General features: G+C 44.4%; 1 long non-coding RNA gene across 1 annotated transcript; it reads left to right on the top strand.

Annotated features, from left to right (window-relative positions):
* The first annotated feature begins 503 nt into the window (after positions 1-503).
* LOC310693013 lies at positions 504-25605 on the top strand. Its single transcript, XR_014518961.1, has 2 exons — positions 504-613; positions 25324-25605. It is a non-coding gene; the product is annotated as an uncharacterized lncRNA (long non-coding RNA).
* Positions 25606-25831: the final 226 nt, after the last annotated feature.

The following is a 25831-nucleotide window of genomic DNA, read 5'->3' as shown; positions in this document are numbered from 1 at the left end:
TCTGGCAGTAGCTAGAGCACTGGTCTCGGAAAGGTGGGTTGAGAACCATTACTGAGTCACTGCCTAACCCAAGGTGTGTCGCAACCAGAGCACTACCACCATGCAAATATATAAGATGTGGGATATTTACAATGCAGACAATCCAATATTGCATGTTTGCTAGATGATAGGAGCTGAAGCTCACATAGCTTTCCTGTAACTTTGCTAGAAAGATCGCCTTCTAAATCCGGCCCACGGAAGGTCCGGGAATCAGTGTGTTTTTACATGAGTAGAATGTGTCCTTTTATTTAAACTGCATCTCTGGATTATTTGTGGGGGATAGGAATTCGTGTATTAAAAAAAGGTCCGGCCCTCCACAAGGTCTAAGGGACAGTGGACTGGCCCCCTGCTGAAAAAGTTTGCTGGTCCCTGCATAATCTCCTCATCTGACCAGGTACTTTGTCTTTGCTCTTTGCTCTCGTTGCAGAAATGTGAGAACATCTGCATGGCTGAGATCCATTGCTCAGACGTCATTTTAAGCCAGACTAAAGTATGGATTTGTGTTTGGATTACCATTTTAAGCCTGCCTGAGCAAAGTTGCTGTTATTTGTTATGCTTCAACAAGAAACACTGGGTGAGAAAATGTTATTTTTACCTTTTACAAGACTCTTTGTCTGATGATTGTTTTAAAAGGGGAGAGAAGGGGGAAATAGCAGGAGAATCTAACCTGCCTCAAAGCATCCTAGATTACTTAAATGAAAAGGCTAAGACTAGCCGATCTAAGCTTCCCTTTTAAGATGCAAAGGGGTGCACTCTGCTGAACCCACAAATGTGAGGAAGAAAGGATAAGATCTGATAAATATATCCTCTTTTAGCATCTATACACCCCCCCCATACGGTAAAAGAATAAGAACTGGGTCCTCAAATGCATGCTTGGGTCCTGGCTCTGGAAAGTTCGAAGACTGCTGAGCTAAAGGATGGATGTTGTATGTACAAAAAAGGGCACACCTCAAAGTGCTCACTTAAGACTGCACTTAGGAAGCACACTTGGGGGTGCAACCAAGCAAGAGGTGGTGATGTCCTGTGATAATTTCAAATTGGGTGGAGGTCAGCTAGCAATTTTTAAAAAATAATATTAATTTTTATTTCAATACACACTGGGGGTTTGAGTGAAGGGCTTATAGGATCTGAAGAGAAACCAGAGTATAATACAGGTTACGGTTTCAACAAGGAAGAAGCCTGTGGACGTGGGATTCAGCTGGCACCTTTTGCGCCTCCCCTACTCGCGGGGAAACCCGGTTTCGGGGATCCGGAGCGACGTGGGGTGAGCGACGAGGTGCTTCGAATCGACTGCTTCTTTCACGGAGTGAAGCCGCATTGCTGTTGCCGGACAGCGCTGACTTTTTCCTGTGGACAATTGGACTTTAAACAACTACTCGCGAGTAGAACGGAAAATTGGATCTTTAAACATCTTAATTTGGCACCGAAACGGGAAGATTTCAAACAGGAAGTCCGCCTTCCTCTTTTGTAAATAGATTGAAGCAAAGGCTCTGCAAGCTAAAGTCTTGGAAGCCTCTTCTAAAGGATTAAATTTCCATCGGTTAAAACTACTAAACCCCCCTTGGAAGCAGGAGAAGAGGGGGGAAAATTTGGATTGCCTAAGCCTGCAGGAGAGTGAAGAAAGATAAATTGCCACCGTTTTGAACCTGGGAACACGCTGCCAGTAAGATCGACGTTTTGGGAAAGTTCATTGACTGTGAATAAAATGTATGTTGACAGACAGTTAAATAAGAGAAATATATTGATTCCATTGTTTCCTTTTGCACTTAAAAAGGAGCAAAAGGAGCTGAAAATTGAAACCAATTTTGTTGCTGGATCTGCGTTTAAAAGGACGAATACAAATAGAAATTGTTTCCTCTAGAGGGAGCTTTTGAAACTGTTGCAGGAGTGGAGCTGAGGAATTTTCCAGCTGCAGAGATTAAAGACCGTGAGAATCAGAGATTGACCTTGGACAAGAATGTCGACAGAAGAAGCCTTAGTGATTGCATTTTGCAAGATAAGTGCTTTATTGGAACAACTTCATGAGAAGACGGATGTGATGACTACTAAAATTGATAATTTGGGACAAAAAATGACTGATTTGGGACAAAAAGTGAATACCTATACAGAAACTACTCAGGAATCGATTCAGGAATCCACTTTGACATGGCAAGTTGAGGAGAAGATGAGGGAGAAAGCTGTTGTTGAACCTCAAGTAATACAAGTGGAGAGAGCCCCAGCCGTTCAGAGGCAATTTGATGAATATAAGCTGTTGCCTTCTACGATTGAATTTAGAGAAAGCCAGATTTGGAGGGGTGGAGTCCCGCTTGGATTGGAGAAGGAAAGTTGGATAGATCCCCTTATGCAGGGATGCTCTGGCTTTTGGGATCTGGATTTGGGTCAGGGGGAGATTGGAGTTGTGGGGGCCTTTAGGGATTTTGAAACACGCTCTGAAATATCTTATGGACTTTAGTTTTGACTATGGAGAATGGGCTGACCTGTCAAGAAAGAATAAAGACATTGTTAGGTTGGAGTTCCCCCAAGATCTACTCCTCAGCGCCAAAGGAAGGAAATTAAGAACAAGATCAGCAGAAGATAAAGTTAAGTGCATGTATAAATATGAAGAAGATCTGCAGAAGGGACATGGAAAAGAGTTAAGAGCCTCGGACAGAAGATCACCAGGTTGATGGACCATATGGAATTGATAGAAAGGACTGACAGAATCTGAGACCAGGGAGAAGAGACGGTGAAAGAAGATTGGAAAAAAATTTAAAATTTATTTAGAGAAATATTGTAAAATTAATGAGTGTTAGAAAAATGTTGGAATGAAATTACATGGCTTTAGTAGAAACGTTATAAGGAGTTAAGTTCAAATAAGTTTTAGGGTTTTAATGGTAAGATAAGGTTAAAATAAATCAAGACAATTAAATGACAGAAAACAGTGAAAGATGGAAAGGATTTGCTGAAATAATTAATAATTAGAATACAAAAAAGGAAGGTGTGAGGAGGTCGATGAAACAAGTTAATGAAAGATAAAGATATGGAAATATTGGATGTGTTTTTAATTGTTTTTGCTTTTGTTTTTGTTTTGATGTATTGTGTCTTTTTTTTAATGTATTGCAATGTAATGATTTGTATTGTTTACTTTTTCTCTTTTTTTACTTCTTTCTGTAATCTTTAAACTTTTAATAAATACTATTTTTTTAAAAAAACAAACAAACAAGGAAGAAGCAAATTCCATTTGAATACCCAAGAAAATTGCTCCTCTGCTGTTTCTGAGCAGTCTTCAGATCTTGTGCGAATCAAGTTTTACCCAACTTTTTTAAGAACATAGTTTTCTTCGCAATCAGCATGGCAGCCACACAAGTGACCCTTAGACTTTTTAAAGACTTTCGTGCCACCTGCTACATCAGTAGGGAAGATTAAAAGAATGGAAGGGGGACGACGACAATGAAAGTGGAGAATAATTAAAGAAACTTTCAAGTTCACGGGGAACTTTTCTCTCTGTATTGGTAACCTTTGCTGATTAGTGGTGACCTCAGACAGCCTGGTCTCCATAGCAGCCGCTGCCTTATTCAGGATTTGCAGGTGATGTTATAAACTCCTGCATATTTTCTCATTTTTAACTGGTAAGATGCCACTTTGAGAAGAGGAATGGCGTGTGGGTTGAGGAAGAAGCCGCTTAACCCTTTCCGCCCTCCTTTGCTCAGAATTATTCATTCCTCTGTATAAGGAAAAAGAGGCAGTGTAGTGTAGTGGTTAGAGTGTCAGACTAGGACCTGGGAGACCAGAGTTTGAATACTCAGCCACAAAGCTCAGTGGATGTCCTTGGACCAGTCACTGGCTCTTAGTCTAACCTACCTTCCAATCTACCTTCTTGTGGGGATTAACTGGGGGAGGGAGAGAATTATGTATGCCACCTTGAGCATAAATATACAGGGTGGATGAGGAACCTGTGGCTCTCCGTCTGTTTCTAAACTCCAACTCACATCATTCTTGATGACTGGCTATGCTGGCTGTAATGATGTTGGAGTACAACAACATCTGGAAGGCCACGGATGAGATACAGGAACCCTTCTTCTCCCCTTGCCCCCAGCAGGAAAGAAGCAAAGCAGTGGCCTTTGATCAAATAAGTGCCAGGAAAGGGATAAAGTTAAGTTCTCTAACACACATTTCCATCACAACCTCCACGGTTCATTTTAATATCCAGGAGACTGTTTATGGATATCCCATGCAATCCTTCAAGTTTGGCCTTTAGTCCATCCAATCACCAAAAATCCCTTCTGGATTAAGACCAGAGTTAAGGCTGTCTTGCGTTGGCTCAAGTTCCACAAAGCTGGGAAATTAAAAGCTAAGTCTGGTGGCTTAACAGACGTGCCTTGTGACCAGCAATTAAGTTGTGCCATCTCAGAATATTTGTGCCTACTTGCATCTTTCCCCTCCATTCACCTGCAATTCCTCTGAGTTTTTCAGGCCAAAATCCAACTGCAGAAGCTTAAAGGTCTTGGAACAAGAAAGAGGCCCCATATCCTCCTGGTTTTGTATTGCCTTATGAAGCCAGAGGACTTCTCCTGTGAGGATCTGTGCCCGTTCCTTGCTTATATCAGCAGCTGATTGAGGGGATGAGAAAGTTTCCTCCTGTGAACTTCCTGCAGCTATCTTATTTTAGGATCCAAAGCATTATCTCTTAGTGCTTGCCCACACTTGTCTTGCCAGTTCCCCCCAGGAAAGCCCACTGCTTACCCCTGAATTGGAACAAATGTCAATTGGTTTCTCCGTGGCTTGATATTTGTCCACATTCAGCAGTAAACAGTGGGTTTTCCTGGGGGAAAGCGGTGGGTCAAACGAGAAACCAGACTCATGCCTCAAAAGCATGGGAGAAGTGAAAAGTCTCAGACCCGTGTTTTCTAGGCAAGGGAAAAACCAGAAGTGTAGCCGAACCCTTAGTTTCTGCTTTGGACTGCAGTGGTCAAGTTCTACGACTGAGGTCACGTTTGAGAATACTTCCTGATTTGTTTTGTTGCATATCGTACAGCTCCGAGTGGTTTAACAATCAATCCCTCTTCCTAGGCAACTCTGGGGCATGTAGCTCTGGGAGGAGTATATGGGTCTCCTAATCACACCCAGCACCATCACAAACTACAGTTCCCAGAATTCTTAGGGGGAAGCCCTGACTGTTTAAGGTGGCATCAAATTCCGTATGGTGTGCATATGGTTTGGGCTCTGGGTGAGAACTGGGAGGCTGATAGGTACTGAGTGAGGAGATGAGCCACCAGGAAGGTGGAACTGCTATCTGTTCACATTTTGTTAGCAATTTTTAATGATGGTTACATTGTGCGTTTTTGTGATAGCTGTTGTTTTAAGTTTTCTGCATACCACATGGAGATATTTTATATATATTAAGCTGTGTCCAAATGGTCTAAATAAACACATAAAAGTTTCAGCTGAACAGGGTGGTAATTCTGGCTGAAGGCAGCCAAGCTTTTGACACATGGGGCTAACAACCTTTCCAAGGTACTTTGGCGGTTAATTGCTTTTTAAAGCTCATCTTGGAAATAATAACAATTCTCTCAGGTATGATAATAAATTACCTTTGTTAATAGATTTCCCACTTATTAAGAGATTCCCCATAGCCTTCCTGAAAACTGACTTCTGCACTCTGATAAGATCAACTTGATAATGTATAAACACACAGCAGTCCTGGAGTTTTAGTTATCCTGGTTAACGATAGCTGCTGTATTCCATGCTGTGGTAACCTCACAACTGGACTACTGCAGTGCATGGGTCTGCCCTTGAAGATGACATAGAGACTTTAACTAGTGCAGAATGCAGTGGCTAGAAAGTCCACAGGTGTAGTCAGATGTAATCATATTACACTGATCCTAAGGGGGCTGCCCTGGTTGCCTATTTGCTTCCAGGCCCAAATCAAGGAACTGCTGCTTACCTCTATAGCCATAAAACAGCCATAGAACAACCTCCCTAGAACAACCTCAAGTCTTTAAGGCCCAAAAGGCTCAGTGGTTTAGACCACAGCGCCACCCGATCAGAAGGTCGACAGTTCGAATCCCCATGATGGGGTGAGTTCCCATTGCTCTATCCCAGCTCCTGACAACCTAGCAGTTCAAAAGCATGCCAGTGCAAGTAGATAAATAGGTACCACTGTGGTGGGAAGGTAAACGGCATTTCCGTGCGCTCTGTTTTACGTCACGGTGTTCCATTGTGCCAGAAGTGGTTTAGTCATGTTGGCCACATGACCTGGAAAGCTGTCTGTGGACAAACGCTGACTCCCTCAGCCTGAAAGCGAGATGAGCGCCACACCCCCATAGTGCCTTTGACTGGACTTAACCATCCAGGGGTCCTTTACCTAATCTTTAAGGAAGCGTTGAAGAATCTTTTCCAGGGGTGTCTTTGACCACCCACAACCCCAGACCACTACACCATTTCTCGAGAGGGCCAAACAAAAGAGGCCTGGAGGGCCAGACATGGCCCCCAAGCCTGAGATTCTGTACCCCTGATTTAATATGACACCAGATGCTATTGTTTGATCCTAGATGAGACATTCCTGCTGTGCGTGTGTTTGTAAGAAGTCAGGAAGCATTTGCCATCTTCATTTTTTTTACAGAAGTACTACTAAAAAAAGAAATCGGGGTGCAACATTTAATGGATAGGTTTGGTCAATTAATGAAAAAAAACATTTCAAGTGCAAAGAGTCGTCATGGCAAGTGTACAGGTTTGAGAATTTGATTCTACACTCTACAGCTGGGCAAAGCACAGGAACATCTGCTGCTTATATATATATATATATAGCTGCAGGCTTTTTCTGTTAAACTGTCTTGCTTTCTGAAATTAGTTTCCTTCTCTAAAGCTAGCCATAACAACAACAGCAGCAAAATTTTAAACAGTAAGTGATTCCAAGAGAGTCTGACTGGGGCACACTGAACACACACACACACACAGACACAGACACACACACAGACACACACAGCATGAAATGAAGAAAAGCAGGGATGGGGAATCCTAGGCCTGGGAAACAAATGTGGCCCTCCAAGGGCAGATCCATAACATACATTTAAAAAACACTGCTCAAAAAAGCCTGGGAAGTAGTTTCCCCCTCACAGAGCTACAGTCCCAGCACCCTTAACAAACTACTGTTCCTGGGATTATTTTGAGGAAGCTGTGTGCTTTATATGTGCCGGGATAGCTCTGTCAGTGAAGCATGATGCTCCTAATCTCTTAATCCTACGCTCTTTTAAAATGTGGTGTGTGGGTTTTTTTGGGGGGGGGAGGCTATTGGGCTATTGTTGTCTTGATTACGTGGTTTTATATTTTGTGATATTTATTTTGATTTTATTCTGTGAACCACCTGAGACCTGCAGGTATAGGACAGTATATAAATTAAACAAACAAACAAATAAAATTTCAGGGTTGTGGTTTCAAGTCCCACATGGGCAAAAGATTCCTGCATTGCAAGGGGTTGGACTAGATGACCCTTGGGTCCCTTCCAACTCGACAATTCTATGATTCTATGGAAGTGCTATAACTGTATGGTGTCAATCTCCCCTTGGTGGGTCTCTCTGTCTGTTGCAAAGGCGGTCTGAGACTCTTCTCATTATAAGGTTCTTGTGAAGCTTATATTTGTACAGGTTTAATCATCTGAAGTTTTACAGACCCTTTCCCTCCCCACAGTGTATTTCCAGTGCCCAGAGGTGTGTAGTTCTGCCACTCACAGCTCTCTATTTTAGTCCTTCCCTGCCTTAAGTCAGCTTCAACTCAGCTTTTATTTGCTGCTTTTGAGACTGGGGTAACATTCCCCTTATAGCTCCATTGTTGCTGGCTGCTGCTAAGGTTGCTTCTGCCTCTGTCCCCCCCCCTTTTTTCCTCCTCCCCCATCACCACCTTACCATACAGGTGAGGGCTGCTTTGATGTCTTCAGGCTGCTCTTCCAGCCAAGCAATGTTGCCTCTGGCACAGCTGTGTTTACACCCAGCTGTGTCCAGTAGTGTGGTGGCAAATTTGGAAATGTAGGGTCCCTTCATAATAGCCACAGGCACGCCCTCTTTTAAGACTATACAAGCTTCTAAGATTATAAAACAATCTTAAAATTACACAATAATAATCTTACAGATGTATTGCAATGATCAGTGCAGATCTTCACTAGTTGCCTTTCAGCTAGATCTAATATTTGTAGGTAACAGAATTTGGACACTGAAACACTTCAGGTTTTCAGTGTTCCTGGATGCTTAGCTTTGCAGCACAAAGGAGGAGGAGGAGAAGAAGAAGAAGAGGAGGAGTTTGGATTTGATATCCCGCTTTATCACTACCCTAAGGAGTCTCAAAGCAGCTTTATCACTACCCTAAGGAGTCTCAAAGCAGCCTCTCCCACAACAAACACTCTGTGATGTGAGTGAGGCTGAGAGATTTCAGAGAAGTGTGACTAGCCCAAGGTCACCCAGCAGCTGCATGTGGAGGAGCGGGGACGCGAACCTGGTTCACCAGATTACAAGTCTACCGCTCTTAACCACTACACCACACTGGCTCCTCCTCAGTGCTCTTCCCACACACCTTCTCCAGAGTGACCCTAGGAGCCAATCCTCAGTGGCTGACTCTTGTCCCTTTCACTCTGATTTGCTCCAATCAGCACAAAGCATAAGAAGATGCCTTCTCAGTGACTCCAAAGTTTCCCTTTCATGCTGATTGGGCAGCTCTAGGTCACTGGAGACAGAGTCTCTGCTAGGACCTTGCTGCAAAAATATAAACAGGCCTTCAACCCCTTGTGACCCCAGACACCTTTGGCTGTTTCCCATCTAGTAAGTGGAGCTGCTCCAGACTCCCTAACTACATCCACCTTTCAGGATATACATCCTACGAAGGTGACTTATGATAACTTTCAGTTCCATATTCTGCCACTCTCAGACACACTTGATATGGACATAGGAGAGGGCCTTCTCAGTAATTGCTCCCAGATTATGGATCTTCCTCCCTGGAGAAGTTAGACTTGCTCTTTCCTTGTTGATTTTCTTGTTCCAACAGGCTTTTTGGGAACTGAATGCTTTTAATGAAAGGGCTGGTGCCATGCTGTCATGGATCTCTTCAGAAGTGTACTCATCCTTTATTTATAATGCTGCTACTCCTCCCTTCATGTTCCTTTTGAATAGGTTACACCCCTCAATTTCTACATTCAAGAGTCTCATCCCACCAAGTTTCAGTACTGCCTATTAGGTCAGATTTGCCATTCCATATTAAGAGGTCAAATTCATCTTGCTTGTTTCCCATACTCTGTACATTAGTATAGAGATAACTGAAACCATGAGTCGTTACCTTCAGCTGCTTCCTTCTTGTAGTTTCCTGCCCTTTGGCAGTTTTTTGGAGGATTGAAGGAACCACCTCAATTTCCTGTACATCAATGATGCTATTATCCCCACTACCAGGTGTTCCTCTGTCATTTGTAATATTGTCTCCCTCCCCCTCAGGATTTAGTTTAAAGCTCTCTTGATCTGGTTCGCGAGACTCTTAGCAAACACATTCAGCCTAAATGTGTCAAGCAAACAATGAGCAACAAGAAGCTGCTTCTCACAGTTCTGCCAAAAATGCAAACTCTATGGAGGGGAAACTTATATCCCAATTGAGTTCATGCCTTGGGGTGTCTTGGACAAGGAGAGAGGAAAAATGCCGATGATGATGTCAGCTGCGGTATAATTTTGGTTTGGAGAACAACAAAACCAGCCATATGGAAGCTAAATACGAAATCCTGCCTGGAGCAAAATTAAGTGAGCCAAAAATAGTTATCCTTAGGAGGAGACTCACCAGCCCATATGGGATGACATATGCAGAGTGCAGGGAGGGAGGGGATATCCACAGCAAGGTTACACTCTGGGGTGATCCTTATAAAAACACTGTAAATGTTTGTTCCGTGCATGGTAAATGATCAGCCCTGCATGCTTCCCTGCTTGTTTCAGCAAAAGCCTCTCTCCAGGGATGGAGAACCCTTTCTAGCCTGAGGACCACATTCCCTTCCGGGGAACCTTGTGAGGGCCACATGCCAGTGGTAGGTGGGACTAGATGCAGAAGTTGGCAAAGCAATGTGTTACTCTTACCTGTGCACAGTAGGAGCATTTCCACTCTCACAAGCATCCTTCTCTATCCTTCATCCAGTCAAGCAACGGGCATTGTGTGGTTTTAATGACATACTCCAGCCAAACAAAACACTTGGGGGTGGAAGAGGGCCATTGAGAGTCCTGAGGGTGAAATGAAAAGGCGTGCAGGGATCATTTGGGCTCCAGGGCTGAGATCTCCCACCCTACCTTATAATAAGTTACTTATTTCAGTTAGATCCATGCTGGCATCTCTTTCCAACAGGCAGAAAAAGCATCCATAAACTACAACTAATCCAGAATGTGGCAGCTAGACTGGTGACTGGGAGTGGCTGCCAAGACCATATAACACCAGTCTTGAAAGACCTACACTGGCTCCCAGTACGTTTCCGAGCACAATTCAAAGTGTTGGTGCTGACCTTTAAAGCCCTAAATGGCCTCGGCCCAGTATACCTGAAGGAGCGTCTCCACTGCCAACGTTCAGCCCAGACACTGAGGTCCAGCGCCGAGGGCCTTCTGGTGGTTCCCTCGCTGCAAGAAGCCAAGTTACAGGGAACCAGGCAGAGGGCCTTCTTGATAGTGGCGCCTGCCTTGTGGAACGCCCTCCCATCAGATGTCAAGGAAATAAACAACTATCTGACTTTTAGACTTCCCTGTTTAGGGACGTTTTTATTGTTTTATCGTGTTTTAAATATTCTGTTGGGAGCAGCCCAGAGTGGCTGAGGAATCCCAGCCAGATGGGCAGGGTATAAATCATTATTATTATTGATGTAAAGTCATGGCACTGAATGTATGTGGAGTTCAAGGTAGTGGTCTACTGTTTGAAAAAAAAATATGGGGGGGATGCTGGACTGATAGAGCAGCACTCTGTTTACATTCTTACTGGTCTCTCTGCACCATACAAATGTCATTTTCATAAGTCGTAGAATTAGCAAAGGAATTTCTGAAAAAGCATATCGATTTTGAGTGAGATCCATCCAGGCCATTTGGTTGGTATTCTCCAAGCTTCTTTGCCCACGCATTGCCTCAGCGACCATTTATAAGCTTTCAATGAGAGAATTGTGTTTGAGGCTTCCTTTTGGTGTAAAGTATTGTCTTGTTACAATGACAGAGTAGTAGCCTGGCCTAACCTCACAGAATAGTGCAATTCCAATGATAACAATCCCATCTATCTAAAGTGGAAACTTGCAATTATGCTTCCTCTTATAAGACAGCTTTACAAATATCCCCATCTCTGGCAAGGCAAAATGATTGCTCACCGGTTTTCTAAAGGGCAAAACATATCTATATCCTTTTCTTAGCTGCGGGCTGCAACTCATTAGCCCAGGGATGGGCAACATGTGGTCCTCCAGATATTCTTTGACCACAGTTCCCATTATCCCTGACTTTTGAGAGCCAGTGTGGTGGTATGGTTAAGAGCTGTAGACTCGTAATCTGGGGAACGGGGTTCACGTCTCCGCTCCTCCACATGCAGCTGCTGGGTGACCTTGGACCAGTCACACTTCTCTGAAGTCTCTCAGCCCCACTCACCTCACAGAGTGTTTGTTGTGGGGGAGGAAGGGAAAGGAGAATGTTAGCCGCTTTGAGACTCCTTTGGGTAGTGATAAAGCGGGATATCAAACCCAAACTCTTTTTCTTCTTCTTCTGACTAGGCTGACTGCGGTGGATAGGAATTGGAGTCCAGCAACACCTGCAGGGCCACAGGCTCCCGATCCTTGCCCATAATAACAGGATACACGTTTCTCTGCCATTTTGTATCATGTGATACCTCTTTGAACACCCAACTCCCACCAACCCCACCCAGCTTGGCCAAAACTTAGGGCTTATGGGAGCTGGAGTCCAACGTGTGAAGGGTCACAGGTTCCCCAGTCCTGGTTTAAAGCCTGTCCCCTTTTCCCCCATTTGTGGAATGTTGTCAAAGATGTAATGTTTTGTCACATGATCCAATTCTTATAAGCACCATGAATGCGCCATAGCTTGCATCCTGATTTCCCCCTCACTCTCATGATAGGGATTTTAAAGGAAAAAACATAGCACATTACTTATACAGTATGAATTTAATGTGTGTTCTAGGTTGGTCCTGTGGCTTTTATACTAGGAGATGAGGACCTCAGGCCTAGGGGCCAAATAGGCTCTTCAGACTTCTCTGTCTGGCCCTCAGAACTCTCCTAAGGTCACACACATTCTTCCTCTATAGGCTATACCTTACACTGGTCCTGATCACACTCTGACTGTTCTTGCCTGGCCGGAATATGTCCTTGAACTCTGATCGCGTCTCTTGATTTTAACTACCCTACTGTATAAAGGTAAAAAAAATACATTTTTTGCACCAACCATATTTGCCTTTGACCCAACTCACTACTGCATTCCCTCCAAGTGTCCCAATTTTCCAGGGAATTGGAATTACAGAAGCCGTCCTGGTTCTGATGTGATCTCAGAATGTCCCGGTTTTCCTTTTTCCTCCCCTCCATGTCTTGGAGAACAATTTAAAGTGATGGAGAAATCAGGACACACACACATCGTCCTTTATGTGTGTAGGTAGGTGTGTGCGTGTGTAGGTGCAAAAACTGAGTCCTGTTTATACTGAAAATAAAATACCTGCACCAAATGAAGAAAATGGTGACTCTGGCATATAATTTTGAAGGAAAATGTTACCAATCATCTTCAGATTCTTTAATTGCAATGTTTCAGTAGCCAGACATTTTTAAGAAAACCCATAGAGTTCCTTTTCCATAAATGGAGGCTTACATTGTCTACTCAGAAGTACGTTCCACTGTATTCAATGGAGCTTACTCCCAGGTAACTGAATAAAGACTGTGCAGCAGTACACTGTAATCCTGAGCATTTTTACTTAGAAGTAAGTCGCACGAAGATCAGTAGGATATAGTCTCTGGTATGTTCCTGATCATTTCCACAGTTTCCATTATTATTTTTATTCCTTTTCCCTTACAAGGGCTCAAGGCAGCTTACAGCTAAAATTTTATTTCATTCCAGTTATCTGTTAAAGGTATTGTACACAATCCCTTCCTTAGCACATTTTTTTTTCTTTACAACAATCCTTTGAGGTTGTTATTGGCTCAAGGTGACAGATGTATATGTGTATATGACGTCTTATGTGTGTGGCAAGATCAAATGAGGGAGAAGCATCCGGGGGTAAAATAGGATGTCCCTATTTTCATCTGCCATAAAGAAGACTGATTGCCAAAGAATTGATGCTTTTGAATTATGCTGCTGGAGGAGACTCTTGAGAGTCCCATGGACTGCAAGAAGATCAAACCTATCCATTTTGAAGGAAATCAGCCCTGAGTGCTCACTGGAAGGACAGATCCTGAAGCTGAGGCTCCAATACTTTGGCCACTTCATGAGAAAAGAAGACTCCCTGGAAAAGACCCTAATGTTTGGAAAGATGGAGGGCACAAGGAGAAGGGGACGACAGAGGACGAGATGGTTGGCTAGTGTTTTCGAAGCTACCCGCATGAGTTTGACCAAACTGCGGGAGGCAGTGGAAGACAGGAGTGCCTGGTCATGAAGAGTTGGACATGACTAAATGACTAAACAACAACAACAACAAATTTTCATCTGAGAAATGTTGGATACTGGTGTGTGGCCCTCAGAAGATCACCTAGAAGAGAATGTGACCTGCAGACAGAAAAATATTCCCCCACCCATTTATACAACTATAGTTTTGCACCCCTGCTAATATTACAGGATTTCGAACTCTGCATTATATGCAAACGCATTAAAAAGGAGCAAATTGTGTTCTCTTATAAAGGCAGGTAGAAGAAGAGCATAATGTGGGGATGGATGCTTGAATTAGCTGGCATCTGCTGCCTGTAGGCTATCACACATTTCCGAGGCCCCAGGGCTCTCAGGTAGAGAAGAGACGGACTTCATTGCAATTAGGCAAGAAATACTGCTGGGATGTTATTTTTTTTAAAAAGCTGGTGCTTGTGAGACCAATTATCTGAGTACTGTGAAGGTCACACTTTTCTAGAGCAATCTCAAATTTGTGTTTGATCTTTGCCAGAACAAAAAGTAAATCTGTCATTGCCATCAAACACTCATATGGGAAGCAGAAGAACAAGAAAGGGCCATAGCTCAGTGGTAGGGCATAAGTTCCCAGGTTCAATCCCGGCATCTTTAGGTAGGTATGGGAGAGAGGACACACACACACAGAGAGAGAGAGAGAGAGAGAGAGAGAGAGAGAGAGAGAGAGCGCTGCAACCCTGGAGAGCTGCTGTCAGTCAGTTGTAGACACTATGGAAATAGATGGACCAATGATCTGACTCACTATAAAGCAGCTTCTTAAGAGTGTGTCTGGGCATTCCATTTTAACTGTGCCAATTCAAATGGAATAATGCCCCCATGCAGAAAGCATGATGCACACATGCTCAGAATCCTGTCATCTGCTGTGCTTGCCAGCTGACCGTGTGATCTGTTTCCACTTCAAAGCTTACTTCTTCTCCATGCAGCCTGAACTGAAAGTTCCAGGTCTGATGTCTGTTCTGTTTTCACATGTGCAAAGCATCTGCAGATATATGTGCACATGTGCAAAGCATCTGCAGATACTTCAATCGTTTAAAGTGTAATCCTACGCAGGCCTGCTTGGAAGTAAGCCCACTGAGTTCAACAATACCAACTTCAAGGTAAGGGCTTTATCCAATGTTAGCCTTCCTTGGAATGTATCCACTGAAGTGAATGGGCATTACTAACTTTGTTGTATTAATTTCAATGGGTCTGAGTACACCTGAGTTTAATACAACCCTAAGGCTACAATCCTATATGCACTTAGGGTTGCGTCCAACTAAATCCTACTCAGAGTAAATCCATTGAAATGAATGAACCTAAGCAAGTCATATATATTAATTTTCATGGGATACAACTAAAGTGTATGGTGTGTATGAGCCAAATGACTCCTATAGCTTGGTACTAAGAACGTAAGAATAGCTCTGCTGGATCAATTCAAAGGCCTATCTAGACCAGCATCCTGTTCCACATCTTGGTCAACCTCCCAAACCTGGAAGCTCCCAAGCAGGGCATGAGTCCATTAACCCTCTTCTACCATTGCTCCCCAGAAACTCTTATTCAGCATCATGTTGCTTTGGAACTTGAAGATTATAAATTGCTGTCATCTCTAGTAGCCATTGCAATACCCTAATTTGATGGTGGTAGTGAATTTTGCTGCTTTTTACAATCCCTACCAATTTTTTTTTATTTCCTCTGTTTTTGTATCCACAGCATTTAAATTTGTAAATGTGATTTGTGCCATACATCTTGGAGTTGTTGTTTTTTTAACGCAACAGCTCTTGGCCATAAGCAATAAAAATGTGATCTAACTTAATTGGGTGTATCGGAAATGGGGAGGCATAAAGTAACTGAAACCTGCAGCAAATGGTGCATGCTCAGTATACTGTACACAATTTTTTATATAAGAAACCAGGGCTGGGGAGGGGATGAACAATCCATAATGTTCTGCTTTGGAAACCGGATGATTAATAATAATAATAATAATAATAATAATAATAATAATAATAATTTATTATTTATACCCCACCCATCTGGCTGGGCCTCCCCAGCCACTCTGGGCGGCTTCCATAGAAACCAAAAATGCAGTAAAATATCACACGTTAAAAACTTCCCTGAACAGGGCTGCCTTCAGATGTCTTCTGAATGTCAGGTAGTTGTTTATCGCTTTGACATCTGCTGGAAGGGCGTTCCACAGGGCGGGTGCCACTACCGAGAAGGCCCTCTGCCTGGTTCCCTGTAGCTTTGCTTCTCGCAATGAGGGAACCGCCAGAAGGCCCTCGGCGCTGGACCTCAGCATCCGGGCAGAATGATGGGGGTGGAGACGCTCCTTCAGGTATACTGGACCGAGGCCGTTTAGGGCTTTAAAGGTCAGCACCAACACTTTGAATTGTGCTTGGAAACATACTGGGAGCCAATGTAGGTCTTTCAAGACCGGTGTTATATGGTCTCGGCGGCCGCCCCCAGTCACCAGTCTAGCTGCCACATTCTGGATTAGTTGTAGTTTCCGAGTCACCTTCAAAGGTAGCCCCACGTAGAGTGCATTGCAGTAGTCCAAGCGGGAGATAACCAGAGCATGCACCACTCTGGCGAGACAGTCCGCAGGCAGATAGGGTCTCAGCCTATGTACCAGATGGAGCTGGTAAACAGCTGCCCTGGACACAGATTTGACCTGTGCCTCCATGGACAGCTGTGAGTCCAAAATGACTCCCAGGCTGCGCACCTGGTCCTTCAGGGGCACAGTTACCCCATTCAGGACCAGGGAATCCTCCACACCTGCCCGCCTCCTGTCCCCCCAAAACAGTACCTCTGTCTTGTCAGGATTCAACCTCAATCTGTTAGCCGCTATCCATCCTCCAACCGCCTCCAGACACTCACGCAGGACCTTCACCGCCTTCACTGAATTAGGCAGGAACTCTAAAATCCAAGGAGATGTTTGCATGTAGATAATTTTGGAGTCAACCTTCTTTCTTCCAATTTGAGCTTTCTCCCAGGCTCAAATTGGATGGACATGGAATAAGCTGTTTCCCCAAAAGAAGAGGAATGTCAGTTCATTTCCAGAAGCATTTTTCTGTGTGGGGCAGTGTGACTAGGCTAGCTCCCCAGCGGCTGGTTCACTGTTTGTGGACATCCAATGAAGCTGAACGTTGGAAAATTCAGGACAAAAGAACATGTTTTTCCACACAGTGCACAGTAACTCTTGAATTTGTTCCCACATGAGGCACTGATGGCCACTGTAGCAGACCCAGCACTTAATACCACCAATTAAAAATACGGTGCATCCACACCTACTAACTGCCCCCAATTAAATATAGTGCACTCACCTCACGGTACACCAATTTTACAAAGTCCCACAATTTACCACAGATTATCTAATGGGGGACTTGTGTGAGGGGTAATTTAATGATATTGAGTCTCAGGCAGTTGATCAAACAAACAAGAAGAGTTTTATTAAACAAATATAAGTTTATGAAACAAAGTGGGTCAGGAAATGCATTCTTACAAGGCAAAAGTTAACTTATTTACTTTAACTAACTATAAGATGTCTTGGGCTTAAACACAACTCTTCTTAAATGTCAGTTACAAAAAATCAGGTGTTACACTTCAGGTGGTAAACATTCAGGTTTCTAGAATAGATGGTAAAATGCTCAACTCCGTTTCTGTCACTTAGATATTACAATTAAATGCTTGCAACACCGCTTCCTTCACAGCTTAATACTTTGGTTCATGAATGAGGGGCACTTCTTCTGTCACCCACTCTATTAACAATCCCACACTTGAGGTCTTCTAAATGGTTTAATACACCCAGGTGGTCACCTCACCCCTTGTTACTGGCTTGGGAGTCTTCTGTACCTGGAAGAACTCTCCCCTCCTGGCTATACTGAGACCCAGGTTGCCTGTATTCCCACAAGATCGTGGGACCTCCTGGTTCAGTCCTGGTTCAGTCACACCCCTCCCAGAACACTCCTGTCTGTATGCCTTTCCCAGACCCTCAGCCCAGTCTCCCTATCCAAGCTGCGAGGCTCTGTCCTCTCGCTATGGACAGTCTCCTCAGTGTGTATGTTTAACTTCCCTCAGAACCAGTTCTCCTTATCTCATTCCCTAACTCCCAACTCCAATCAAACCCTATCTCTTAACCTGAACCTTTGCTACTTCTCGAAATCAAGCCCTACCTAACCTTCTCCCTCAGAAACCACTCCTCAAAGAAGAATGGGAACTTTTTACAAGTTACTTAAAAAGACAACAAAATGGACTGGACTTCTTGGCAGGGTTTGAATAAACATACTCAAATTTATTGATTGTTAACATAGTAAGACAGATAATATAAAGATTTATACAATTTTACAATATGCAGAGAATAATATGGGTGGAGAAATCAGAGAGAGGAGCTGAGGGAAGTCTCCGGGGGGAGGGCTTGATGGGGAGGTGAGGGAAAAGGGGGGAAATAATGAATAGGATATGTTTTGATATTTTGTTATGTTGAAATTGCCAATAATTTTTTTTTTTTAAAAAAGAAACTGCTCCTTTTATTCTCTCGCCCCTCAAAGTGCTGTTCTTCTCCCCTCTGTGGCTAGCCAATCAGCAAGAGGCTGCAGCACTAGGGTGCTGAAACCAGTTCTGAAAAGCTCAAAGAGGGAGTGTACTCATGTCTTGAAAGACCTACATTGGCTCCCAGTATGTTTCTGAGCACAATTCAAAGTGTTGGTGCTGACCTTTAAAGCCCTAAATGGCCTCGGCCCAGTATACCTGAAGGAGTCTCTCCACCCCTATCGTTCAGCCCGGACACTGAGCTCCAGCTCCGAGGGCCTTCTGGCGGTTCCCTCCCTGCAAGAAGTGAGGTTACAGGGAACCAGACAGAGGGCCTTCTCAGTGGTGGCACCCACCCTGTGGAACGCCCTCCCACCAGATGTCAAAGAGAAAAACAACTACCAGACTTTTAGAAGACATCTGAAGGCAGCCCTGTTCAGGGAAGCTTTTTATGTTTAATAGGTTATTGTATTTTAGTGTTTTGTTGGAGGCCGCCCAGAGTGGCTGGGGGGACCCAGCCAGATGGGCGGGGTATAAATAATAAATTATTATTATATTATTATCTGGTTGTGAGAACAGGATGCTGGACTAGATGGGCTATTGGCCTGATCCAGCACGCCTATGTTCATATTGCTCACCCCTCACTCCACCCTCAGCCCAACCCCTCACTTACCTACCTTCTTGCTTACAGCTGGTCTGGCGGGTGACACTACCTGTCAGCTTCCTGTTCCTTGGACTCTTGTGTTGCCCTTGCAATGCTCCTCAGACAGGAGGATGGGAGCAAAACTAGGATTACTTGGCTCTGCCTATCAGTGGCTCTGGTTCTGCCTCTGGTTGGCCTTTGCCCTGGCAGTTCCAATGAGCACCAGCCACCACTGCTGGAAAGATGAATCCCCCAGCTGTTATATGCAATAGAAAAATGAGGGGCCCCTGATGCTATCTCCTGAAAGAGCTTCTTCATCCTTGTGTATGTTTCTGACCTCGCTCCTTGACATCCATTCCCTTTCTACTTTTATCTCCCTTTCATTTTTCTTCCCCCAGAGGGCTCTTCCCCCCTGCTCACAGCTTTGCTTCTCACCCAAGCAATTTGTCTGCAAATGGGGGGTTCTCTTCCAGTCCCCACGGGAGATAAACTTTGAAAAAAGGAAAAAAGACCAGGTCTGCATTATGATTTCAAATACCTTTTGATGGAGTGCATTTCTCATATAGATGCCAGGCTTCCCTACTGCTGAACATCAAACCTTAAAATTCCTTTCCTGCTTCCTAGGATGAATCTCAGCGGTCAAAGAAACTCTCTGCTGGAGGCTTTTCTCTCTTTTTTTAAAGTCCTTTGAGTCATTTGGCTACTTTTAACTCTCTGTCTACAGGGCATCATTTTATCAGCTTAGCCCCTTCCAAGTTACTGCTTCTTCTTCTTCTTCTTTTTAGTGAAAAGTGCTTGCTGCATCCACTTAGGGGCCATAAGAGAAAATATACAATCACCATATGACTACTGGGCAATTGTTTGTGTTTGAGAAGTCTGATGGAAGTTCTCACGGATTATGGGCTCATTTGCCAGTCTGACTTACCCATTGAACAATTCCATGGTTGGATCCTCAGTTGCAAATGCACTTATGGGAGTAGTGGAAAAACTATTGCAAAACTAGTAATGGATAAGGATCTTGAGCAGGGGTGTGTTTCGGTACAAGGGTCATATCACTGCAGGGAAACTTTGGAGGTGAGAAGCTAAAGGGGGGGGGCTGATCAGTTAATTCAATTCTTGGGTTGTCACCAACACAAGTCCTACTGAGAACAGTCTTCGTGAAATTAATGAGTGTGACTAGTTTAGGTTCATTGGTACACATTGGTCTAGCTTGGTCTAGCTGAGGTTCCAATTCTACTCTGAGTAGAACTTCATGGGGGAACAGTTGAAAAACAAGAGTAAAAAGAAGCCTAAAATGTTTCCCGATAATGAGCACTCACACTTTACATTGTGGGTGCCCTTTGTGGGATCGCGCGTGGTGCTACAGTTCCCAGGGAGCCTATTGGCAAACGGGCTGGCTTGTCTTTCGGTGTTAATTTTTGGAGGTTCACGTCCAGCCTCAGTAATCAAGTTTCTTGCTGGGAGGTGGGGCCAGCCCCATTTATAAACAGGGGGTGGAGCCGACAATAGCCAGGCAGTTGGCTCTGAAGATTCACCCTCCCTACCCTCCCTTTGTTTAATGTTTTTTGTTTGCAGGTTAACTTTTTCTTCCTGTTTAGCAGGTGCTGCGACGGTCTTTGGTTGTTGTTGAAGGACTGGGAAGAAATTTTCCTGCATTGGCAGGTTTTGTCTTCCCTGTAGCAATTCGTCACAACTTTGGCGGTTATGGCCTTGGGTGGAATCCTTTAGTCTTTTCTTCCCTATAATGGGTGGGGTGTGAAGTGGTGATTCACCCCTCTGCGGCAGCGATTCCAGGGTCCCCTCTTAAAGGGGTTATATATATATGGGTGTCATTGGCCATACACTGAAAGGTCGTCAGTGAACTACCCTGCATGCAGGGATATGGGCTTGGCTGCCTGCTACACTTATGTCTCACAGAGCACCCCCATATCCCATTTACCCTGATGAGCCCCAGTTCCCCCGGCTGGGGGGCTGGGAGGGATACACGCCCAAGGCCTAAGCCAAGGTCTTCCTACATTTGTAAGTTTAATAAAGTTGTGGCCTAATTTTAATTCCATATAACGTCGTTAGAGTCTTTATTCCTTCCTTATGATCCCCAGGGGCTGGGGCTGTTGCCACCTGGTCACGCAATACTTATCTACTAGCCGATAAGACCTACCTACTAAATAGGTAAAGGTAAAGGGACCCCTGACCGTTAGGTCCAGTTGTGGACAACTCTGGGGTTGCGGCGCTCATCTCACTTTACTGGCCGAGGGAGCCGGCGCACAGCTTCCGGGTCATGTGGCCAGCATGACTAAGCCGCTTCTGGCAAACCAAAGCAGCACACGGAAACACCATTTACCTTCCCGTTGGAGTGGTACCTATTTATCTACTTGCACTTTGACGTGCTTTCGAACTGCTAGGTGGGCAGGAGCTGGGACCAAACAATGGGCGCTCACCCCGTTGCGGGGATTCGAACTGCCGACCTTCTGATCGGCAAGCTCTAGGCTCTGTGGTTTAACCCACAGCACCACCCACATCCCTGGTACTAAATACCACCCTACTAAATGATAAGCTGACAATTATGGTGCAAGGGCCTGGGTGAATAAAAATCAGGGCCAAACCTGCTTCCAGTATGTGGTGAGAGGCTTCTCCATCAACCTCCCCCCACCCTTACTCACCAGATCAATGGTGAGGAGGCTCACTTTGCACATAAATAAAGCTGTGGTGGCATTGAACCAGTGGGTGGAGGCAGTGATAGTTTGGATGAGGGTCAGGATGCTGAAACTGAGCCCTCAAGCATTCTTGCAGCAGCATCCATAAATCCTGGGAGCCATGGGAACAACATTTCCCCTTGGTCCCACTGGTGTCCTTGGATGCTGTCACACAAGGTCATTGCAGTATCTAGGGTTTAGGATGTCATACCATGGTGGTTGTCACAATCTCTCCCCATTGTCATTGCATCCAAGTAAACGTAGGAACAAATTATCTGTCTTTCACACCAGTGCAGGCAAACATGCACTGCCCTGGGGGATATTCACATGTTGAAGATGTGGGGTCATCATTGCATGGGTGAACTAGTCCTAAAGGGAAGAAGGATATCAGAAGAGCACATGAAATCTTGAGAAGCATCCTCTTCTTATGATTCAGCAAGAGAACAGTTCTGATAATGTATGTTAAATATCACTCAAGGAGAGGGGACTTGAGGGAAAGGGGTGCCCATGTTTGGAATTTAAGCTATCTGTATTCATTGTGGAGAAAAAGAGACGAGCTTGCGGTACACAGCAGGAATGTAAATCAACTCAATATTTGCAATCTTAAGTCTGGCTGGTGCAGTATATTCCAATTCATCACTCACAACACATCAAAGCCAATTTGGAGGCTTGTGCTGCAAAGGTGACTCACAGGTGCTTATCTGTGCAGTTTGTCCTGTCACAGATATAACGGCACTGTAAAAGATGATTGTCGCTGTATCACTTATTCAAAGAAGAGCAAAGACTCCGATTCAAACAAAAGCCATAATGATGAGTGATGTCTTTCCACTGCATTGTGTCAGGTGGGACAGCAGCTATGTTCAGTTCTACAATGGTGCCCCCAAGACGAATGCCTCGCAAGACGGAAAACTCACTAGACAAAAGAGTTTTCCGTTTTGGAGGTGCTTCGCAAAACGAATCTCCTATGGGCTTGCTTCGCAAGATGACAATGTCTTGCGAGTTCCTGCAGGGTTTTTTCCTCCCCCCCCCTTTTTCTAAGCCGCTAAGACGCTTATCAGCTGATCCGATAAGCTGATAAACCGCTAAAAGCCGCTAAAAGCCGCTAAAAGCCGCTAATAGCGCTAATCCGCTAATCCATCAATGGGCTTGCTTCGCAAGACGAAAAACCCGCTAGACGAAGAGAATCACAGAATGGATTCTTTTCGTCTTGCGAGGCACCACTGTATATGCTACAGGATTGCACAGGCTCCAAGATTCACCCTATATGTGTGCACTTTTTTTAAAAAAACCCCTCTTAATAATAATAATAATAATAATAACAATAATAATAATTTTTATTTATATCTCGCCCTTCTTGGCCAAAGCTGGGCTTAGAGCAGCTAACATCATACAAGTAAGACAATGCATAAAAACAAGCAATCAATAAATTAAGATACCTCCCACAATTAATTCAAACAAATGAAAATTAAAACTGGACAAGTGGCAATCTTCAGGTTAAAATAAAGACGGTTACCAACTGTTTCCACTGAAACCTGTGAGCACCTGTGAGCGGGCTGGGAACCTCCTTTGTGCTTGTTCTTATACAAGGAGAAAATGAGCCAGACTGAACCCTGACCAAAGTCCCCAACCCCCAGGATGCGGCCTGCTTTCCACCCCCGGTGCCGGAGCATGAAGCTCCGTCACTGTCTCTCTGGGGCCCAGAATCTTTAGGATGTTGTTACAGTGGTACCTCAGGTTACAGACGCTTCAGGTTACATACGCTTCAGGTTACAGACTCTGCTAACCCAGAAATAGTACCTCGGGTTAAGAACTTTACCTCAGGATGAGAACAGAAATCGTGCTCCAGCGGCGCGGCAGCAGCAGGAAGCCCCATTAGCTAAAGTGGTGCTTCAGGTTAAGAACAGTTTCACGTTAAGGACGGACCTCCGGAACGAATGAAGTACTTAACCCGATGTACCACTGTATTTGCAGACCGTAAGGTCCTCCGTGGGGCATACCAAGAGAGGCGGTCCCTCTCCTTCAGTCTGTAATTTGGCTTCTAAGGTACTGCACATGGAGCAAAATTCTGTGTTTTCCATTCACTATAATGGGAAATCTAAAAACACCTAGTCTTATTTTCCCCCCCTTTTTGCCAAAGTGGATGAAATTTAGAGGCACAGGAACTCCACTAGTCTGGATTAAGCATATCAAATTACAGACAAATAAGTCTAGGGACATTTTGTACTATAAATTTACCGGTAAGTGATTCACTTTCTTCCATAATATGTGACAGGGGAGACAATAGTGGGTTTTGACTTTCTCTTTTGTACTTGGCTGCCTTGTGTATATTCTTGCCTGTTCATGTTTCAAAAACTTTGCAGCTTGACACCAAAATTATCTATCTTTGTATCGTTTATGCCTCCTCTGGGCTTTTGCAGAACTCCAGTAGGTCCTACAATTCTAGGCTGCCTAGAATGCTGCCTGCAGATCCCTTTTTTGTTGATTTTGTTGTTAAGCAAAACAATGTAGGGTTTTTGCAAAACTTTTAACTTTTATTCTTTTTTTAAAAAAAATATTGCTATGCTTTAACAACAGCAGCAGCAACAACAACAAACAATCCAGAGCTCTTCAATCCTCCATGGGGAACATTTTTCATAGACTCACTTCTTCAAAGCCCATGAACCTGGGGAAATGTAGAAATATTTAGGAAAGCAGAGCAAAGCATATGACACAGAAACAGAGCAATTGTGTTTTTAGTGTGTGTGCTGATGCCTTCATGTCCTGCTCAAGGGCTTCCCAGAGGTGATGGAGAAAATAGTAATTTCATAAAAATGTACCATTTTGATGATTCCATTTTCTTTTGAGCCTGTGGCCTAGCTAAAGTGAAAAGGCCTGGGCCTGCCTACCTTTTACAGTACAGAACTAGCTGCTTTTAGGTACTGTTATGTGGTAAATACAGTGGTGCCTCGCAAGACGAAATTAATTCGTTCCGCAAGTTTTTTCTTCTTGCGAGTTTTTCGTCTTGCGAAGCACGGTTTCCCATAGGAATACATTGAAAATCAATTAATGCGTTCCTAGGGAAACCGCCTTCAGACCAGGTCCGGGGACAGTCTGTCCCCCGACCTCTTCTGAAGGCTGGGGGGGGGGCAAGGGCTCTGCTGTCCCGGGGAGATTTTAAAATGCTGGGGGTCGGCAGCGAACGCTTCGCTCCCGACCCCCAGCATTTTAAAATCTCCCCGGGACAGCAGAGACCCGGGGAGATTTTAAAATGCTGGGGGTCGGCAGCGAACGCTTCACTCCCGACCCCCAGCATTTTAAAATCTCCCCGGGACAGCAGAGACCCGGGGAGATTTTAAAATGCTGGGGGTCGGCAGCGAACGCTTCGCTCCTGCCCGCCAGCATTTTAAGATCTCCCGGGGCAGCGGAGAAGTCTCCGCTGTCCCGGGAAGGCAGGCCGGGGGGGGGGGGAGCAAAGACTTTTGCCCCCCCCCCGCTGGCCTTCAGAAGAGGTCCAGGACCTCTTCTGAAGGCCGGCTGTGGGTGAAAGTCTTTGCTCCCGACCGCCAGCAATTTAAAACAGGTCCCCAGAGATTTCCCTATGGGCTTTTGTCTTGCGAAGCAAGCCCATAGGGAAATTCGTCTTGCGAAGCGCCTCCAAAACAGAAAACCCTTTCGTCTTGCGGGTTTTCCGTCTTGCGAGGCATTCGTCTTGCGGGGTACCACTGTAGTCGTTCTGGAACCCTGAAAAGAATAAAGTGTTAGAATAGAATCTATGGTGGCCATTGTATGCGTGAAAGGAGAATTGGCTAGGCATGGCAATTGTGATTAATCTTGAACTGTTTTGTAGACAGATGAAAGAAGATATTGGAACACATTTAATGAATAGGAAAATTAGTCAAAGCTTTAATGAAGAAAGACATTAAAAAAATGAAGAACCAAATGATTTTGATTGGATCAGGCTGATCACATTGGGTTGCTAAGATTGCTGTAATCCTTTGACTGCTGAAGAAAAACCATGTGTGTAATCTGGAAGTGCAGATCACTTTGGATGTGATTCTTTGCAGCCATCTCCTTATTTTTGAGGTTGTCTCTGTGTGCACTTGTATTTCATTAAAGTCCTTTCTTTTCACTTGGAGTCTGCCTCCTTTTCTTTTGGGTTGCTGGGAATGATACCTCCGGTCTAGGAACCCCTTTTAAATTTATCCGACAAAGGCATCTGGTCAACCACTATTTCTGATCAAAATTTACCCAACTGTCTTGAAAGGCAGTTTCCAACCATCCAAGCTGAAAGAGGAAGGGGGGAAATGTGCAGCTCCCCAAAGAAGGACTACAGCTCCTTTCTCATCTGGTGCCTG

The sequence above is a fragment of the Podarcis liolepis genome, assembly GCF_965112155.1.
Source record: "Podarcis liolepis genome assembly, chromosome: 14".
Taxonomy (NCBI): domain Eukaryota; kingdom Metazoa; phylum Chordata; class Lepidosauria; order Squamata; family Lacertidae; genus Podarcis; species Podarcis liolepis.
Note: the sequence above shows the minus strand (reverse complement) of the source record. Positions and strands in the feature narration are given on the sequence as shown.